The sequence below is a fragment of the Zootoca vivipara genome, chromosome 9, assembly GCF_965207765.1.
Source record: "Zootoca vivipara chromosome 9, rZooViv2.hap1.1, whole genome shotgun sequence".
In the NCBI taxonomy this organism is placed as follows: domain Eukaryota; kingdom Metazoa; phylum Chordata; class Lepidosauria; order Squamata; family Lacertidae; genus Zootoca; species Zootoca vivipara.
The window spans coordinates 18,895,667-18,901,771 of NC_142592.1; positions in this window are offsets into that span (position 1 = coordinate 18,895,667).

Below are 6,105 nucleotides of genomic sequence, written 5' to 3' on the forward strand. Positions count from 1 at the left end.
AAAAAAAAATAACGTTCTTTTCTTTTTCTCGCTTGAAACTGGCTGCAGGAGCAATAGACACATATTTTTATCCCTGAAGCTCTGGTGTGTGTGTGTGTGTGTGTGTGTGTGTTGCATGCAGAAGGTCCCAGGTTCAATCTCAGGCATGTTCACATAGGGCAAGGAGAGTGACCTGTCAAAATCCTGGAGAGACACTGTCAGTCTAGACCACCAGCGTGAATCTCCAGACCAGCATGGGTCTTGCTCAGCGTTTGAAATTCACCAGGTACATTCTGCACCTGGCTATCATCCACGTCTGTCCAAATGAAGATGCCCGGGTGCCAGGATGGTGCCTGACGTCTCCACCATCTGGAGGTGCCTGCCTGGGGATCCTTGGACCTGGACTGTTTTCACACACTACGGTAGCAACACATAAAACAGAATTCCGTCCGTTACATTTTAGCTGCACAACTGAAATGAATTTCAGGAACCAAAAAGTTTTATTGAAAAATATGACCTTCAAGCCGTCTGGCCCCAAAATGACAACTAGGGATTCTGTAACCCTGGTTTAAGGAGCCATTTTGTGCCTAGCTTATTATATATCTGAGTTTCTAACACTGGACTTTTGCTGTCTGTAAGGCCATTCAACACTACCATGACCACCTGATATCGGATGCGGAGCAGGTTCGGACAGGGACCAGGTTATGAAAGAACAATGAGGAGCTTAAAGTGAGTTGCTGATTCTTCCTTTGCAAGTGGAGCTCCTTGTCACTACTGCACACCTGCTGAACTAGATGGACCAATGGTCCAACTCAATATAATGTGGACTCCTGTGATCCTAAAGCTGCAAAGTCAGGCAATTTAAGTTTCGATTTTATTTGCCTGCTCTGCCTTACAACAGGATCCCATGCATGTTTTCACCAAAGTAAGCCCCGCTGGCCTCATATGTGGGTAACACTACATTAAGCATAGTTAGGCACCTGGCAGACTGTAACTCAACCCATGGTTTACTATGTCACAGAATAGTTAAAAGCACCAGTATGAGCAGCTGAGCCTTAAAAGCGGTTTTACTCATGGCTCTGTAGCTTTGTGGCAGTGACAGCTCCTTAATCGTAGTTAATTAGGAGGTCTGTGCTTGAATGTACTGCTAAGCTATGGCCAATATTGACTAAGGTTTATAAACCAACTATAAACCATGGTTAGGAACATAGCATTATAGAGTTGGAAGGAGCCATGAGGGCCATTTACCGGTAGTTCAGCCACCTGCAATGCAGGAATCTTTGCCCAACGTTAATAAACCACAGTTAAGCTGCACAGTTAAGCCACAGTTAACCATAGAATATAATGAATGGTTTAGCATTATGTGTGAACTAGGCCACTGACTCAGTGCAACATAATCCCAAATGAGCATAAGAGTAGAGGCTGCAAAACTAATATTGAGGAGTAAACCCCAGTAGAACTTTTTTTTTGGAATTAACATGATTTGAGTTGCCTTTTGGGGCCAAAGGTCTAGACTTGTTCACTGGCAGTCTTTTCCTGAAATATAATGAAACGTGAATAAAAAGTGATGCTTAGAAAAGAGGTGGAAGCAAATAGCATGGCTAAGAAGTTCATTTTCCAGCTGGATCGATAAAAAGAATTGTTACAAAATCAGGCTTTTGATTTATGTCCTACAAGACATAATTTGGTATGCTAACAACCCTTCCCCTGCATAAATACTACCAAACACACAGCTGCAGGGTGTTAAAAGTATTAGGAAGGAATGTACAAATTACATCTACTAACTTTTTGGAAAAACTCCAAAATTCACAATTGGGCCATACCTTTATTAGGAATTACCAAATTGTCAAAATAGTGGCAAGCTTTAGAGGTCTCTAGAGGCCTCCATTAGGCAAGATGCAACAAAATGTGGGGGGAGGGGGAGTGAGAATGAGGAAAAACCAAAAATATGTTGTTCCATTATGAAGATAGCAGGCTGAATAAGTTTCTGCTAAGTGCTGCAGATATCAGGTTGCATACCTAGGATTCTGGAATAAAGCAGCAATGGCCCATTTTTTTTAAAAAAAGAATAACTCAAAGCCTGGCTGTAAAAGGGATTGCCCGGTTGTGGGTTTCTTTTAATTTTCTTATGGACTAACACTTTTCTTGTGACCCTTTGCTTTTCATGAAACTTTTTGAAGTAAGCCCCAATACTCATATTCTGTATTGCATTGTGTCAGTGAAGTGTCCAGCACAGAGTTGGTGTGATGGCTTTGGAGTATTCAGATGCTTGAGGAGCAGGGCAGTAACTCATCCTCGGCCCAGTATACCTGAAGGAGCATCTCCACCCACATTGTTCAGCCTGGACACTGAGATCCAGCTCCGAGGACCTTCTGGCAGTTCCCTCACTGCGAGAAGTGAGGTTACAGGGAACCCGGCAGAGGGCTTCTCGGTAGTGGCTTCCGCCCTGTGGAACGCCCTCCCATCAGATGTCAAGGAAATAAACAACTATCTGACTTTTAGAAGGCACCTGAAGGGAACCCTGTTCAGGGAAGTTTTTAATGTTTGAAGTTGTCACGGTCTGGTTGGTGGGAGGTAGCAGTCCAGACTCAGGACCTCAGGACCAGAGGCAAGATGGCAGAGTGGAAGCAGGAACGGGAGTCCAGGTGGTGCAGGGCTGAGGGTCCAGCAGCAGGCAGGCACAGGGTCAAGGAACTGAAGGTCGGGAAGCAGGGTGTAACAAAGGCGAAGGTCTGAAGGTCGAGGAGCAAGGCGTCGGCAAGGCAAAGGTCCAAGGGTCGAGGAGCAAGGCATCGGGCAAGGCGAAGTTGCAAGGAGCAAGGCGAAGGATCAAGGAACAGGAGGCCAGATGCAACAAGGCAGGGATCGCATTGCTGTGGCGAAGAGCTGAATGGAGATGCTGAGCTTTTATCCCTCCCAGCTCTTGCCACCAGGTGCAGTGAGTTATCAAGTGGCCTCACCTGAGTGGCCACTCCTTGCCTCTCCAGCACAAGCTGAGGCCTCACCTGAGTGGCCACTCCTTGCTTCTCCAGCACAAGCTGAAGCAGGTCCCAGTCCTGCAAAGCACTACAGGCCCCAGAGCTCGACTCCTGCCCATACTCCTGACAGAAGTTTTATTCTGTTTTTAATATTCTGTTGGGTGCCACCCAGAGTGGCTGGGAAAACCCAGCTGGATGGGCGGGGTATAAATAAATAAATAAATAAATAATCCACCTTCTGTGACGGAAGGGAAAGTTGTCATTTTGGCTGATATTAAAACCTCACACAGGGGAACCGGGAAGAGGTCCTGAGAGTGAAGAAGGCTCAATGAACAATATAGACAGACAGAGAGAGAGAGAGAGAGAGAGAGAGAGAGAGAGAGAGAGAGAGAGAGAGAGAGTTGAGAAAAAGGTCAAGGGTGTTACAGAATGGAGGGGGGGGGGGAAGAAGCTAATGAGAGAATAGACTCTACAAGTGACACAACACTTCATGGTGTGGAGGGAGAGAGAGGTCATAGGCAGGCTAACCAGAATGTGTGAAGGAAGTGGAGTAAAAGAGGTAGTGGTATGAAAAGCAAGAACCTGTGTAGGCAATAGCTTCCCATTATGTGGGCAGGGACTGATTCCGAGAGAGCCAGCACCTCCCCCCCCCCAGCATTGCTCTAATTCTGTAGAAAGAACTGTGCAGTCACCCCATACCCACATGGTTGGATCATTTAAACAAGAATGGGGAACCTGTGACTCACCAGCTCCTGCTGCAAAAAAGGATTTACAACTCTATGGGCAGCTTGGTGTAAATCTCTGACCTTTGGACATGCGGACTGGGGGTGATGGGAGTCGGGAGTCCAACAGCATCCAACAGGTTCCCTCTTCTTGATTTAGATGCTAGGCCAGATGTACAGGATCTGCTTGTGAAAAAGCTGCTTTGGCGCAGTTGGGAGAATAGCACCTTTGAGTGTTGAAGATGGAAGAATATGGGAAGTAGGGCTGCATTCAGGCAGAACTTCCCCTCCATTTCCCTGACATTCCCTTACCCACAATTTCCACATTTCATGTGGTCTTTTACTTGATGTAAATGCTACTTCTGGAAATCTGGTTGAACTCAGGTGGGTAGACATAAGCTGAAAAATTAGGAACAGGATGCCTCTGAGCCTAGGAATTTGTGACTGGTGCCAGAACAAAACTAACAAGTCCTTTCAAACAAAGCACATCCGCCTCCCCCCATTCTCCCAGCGGCCTAATTTAATACAGGAAAACTTTCAGTTGTTGCCATTGCTAAATAATTGGGAGTCAGAAACCCTTGCTGATCTATGATGAACCATTCAGGTCAGCATCTAATGTAGTAGCTATTGATCTTCAGCTCTCCCCTGTTGAACAAGATTACACCCTCCATTCATTTGTTCCTCCACTGCAAGACTCTTACAGCTTTATCTGCTGCTTGAGATTAATCCATTTCCCCACCCCTCTCCAAGTGAAACTTTGTCACGTCATCTCCATGTCAGGAAAAGCTTTTTTAAAATTAAGGATTTTCTCAATTTACACCTTTAGCCATCTACCTAAATGGGGTGGGTGGGGGCGGTGACTCCCCCGCCCCCATTGCGGCGGTGATACCATGGTTCCTCAAATGGGGTCTAGGGGGGAGGCATTGACCATACGCCCAGAGATTGTCATTGCCCTCCCCCTCCAGCGGCGGTGAGAAGGGGGTGGGTGGGCTATCTGCTTGAACATATGTTCTCCAGAGCTAGCCCCACCCCCACACATGCTGGATGACCCTGAAATTACCCAGATCCCCGGCTGGGGGGTCTGGGAAGGATAAATGCCCAATGCCTGAGCCAAGGTCTCCCTACACCTGAATCTTAATAAAGTTGTGGCCAATTTTAATCCCATAGAACGTTGTTTTGTGTCATTATTCCGCTCGGGGGCTGCCTGGGGTTTCGGGGGACTCCACCTGGCCGCGCAAATATGTGCAAAGTTTCTCGTAACATTTTTACATCTGTTACAGAGACATTAGGAAGGAAAGGGGGGAAAGAAGTAGATGGGAGAAAGGTGAGTGGGGGTGGGTTTGGGTGACAGTGGTTCTAGGGCCGGTGCGTCCATTTAGGCGAACTAGGCAGTTGTCTAGAGCGTGTAAATGGAGGGGGCTCAAAAACCCTGCGCCACCGCTGCCCTCCCACAGCGCGCGCTATGGAGCACAAGCCAAAAGGAGAGCTCAGCGCCCTCCCGCCTATGGAGGGGACGCTGTGAGCTCCTCAGCGGCTGCCGCAAGTGAGCGAGCGGTGGCGGTGGCAGCGCCCGTAGTTGAAGCCTTCAGCTATGGGCGCTCCTGCAGCTGCCGCTCACTCGCTGCAGCCGCCACTGAGGAGCTCACAGCATGCCCTCCACAGGCGAGAGGGTGCTGAGCTCCCCTTTTGGCTTGCACTCCTCCCGCCTATGGATGGGACGCAGGGGCGCCAGCCGGGGGGGGGGGGGCACCAGAAGGTGATTTTGCCTAGGGTGCAAAAAGCCCTAGCACTGGCCCTGAGTGGTTCTATACCACCACAGCCAACCACAAATGCATAATCATACCCTAGGCCAACCCCATCTCTCACCACCAAAGGAACACAAGCAAACAGCAGAGAACCTGCACAAGCAACGCTTACAACACCCCCACCCCACATATATTAAGTAAAATAGGAAAAGCTTTTAAGCCAGGGGTGGCTAACCTGTGCACCGCCCCCTTCCAGATGTTGAACTACAGCTGCCACCATCCTTTGCCGTTAGCCAATCTGGATGTGCCTGGTGGCAGATGTAGTTCAGCAACATCTGGAAGAGGTCCACAGGTTAACCACTCCTGCATTAGCTGTTAAATTTCTACATGCCACACAGCCATTGGAGATCTTTCAAAAATGAGCTCACAATTCTGCTCTCTGAACAAATAAACAGCTGGAGAATCTGTGAGTTCAGGCTCCCCAATGCTGCAGTTGCATAAATGCATAACTAATTTGCAGTAAGTCCCATTTGAATTTGGTTGCACTCATAAGTAGGAAGAGTGCTTTTGCATTCAGGCCTTTGTTTTCTCACAGGCATCTGTTAGGAACCGTGCAAAGATGAACCTGAGCTATTGGATTGATCCAGCATACTTCTTCGTTATGAGTAAAGATGTTAGGAT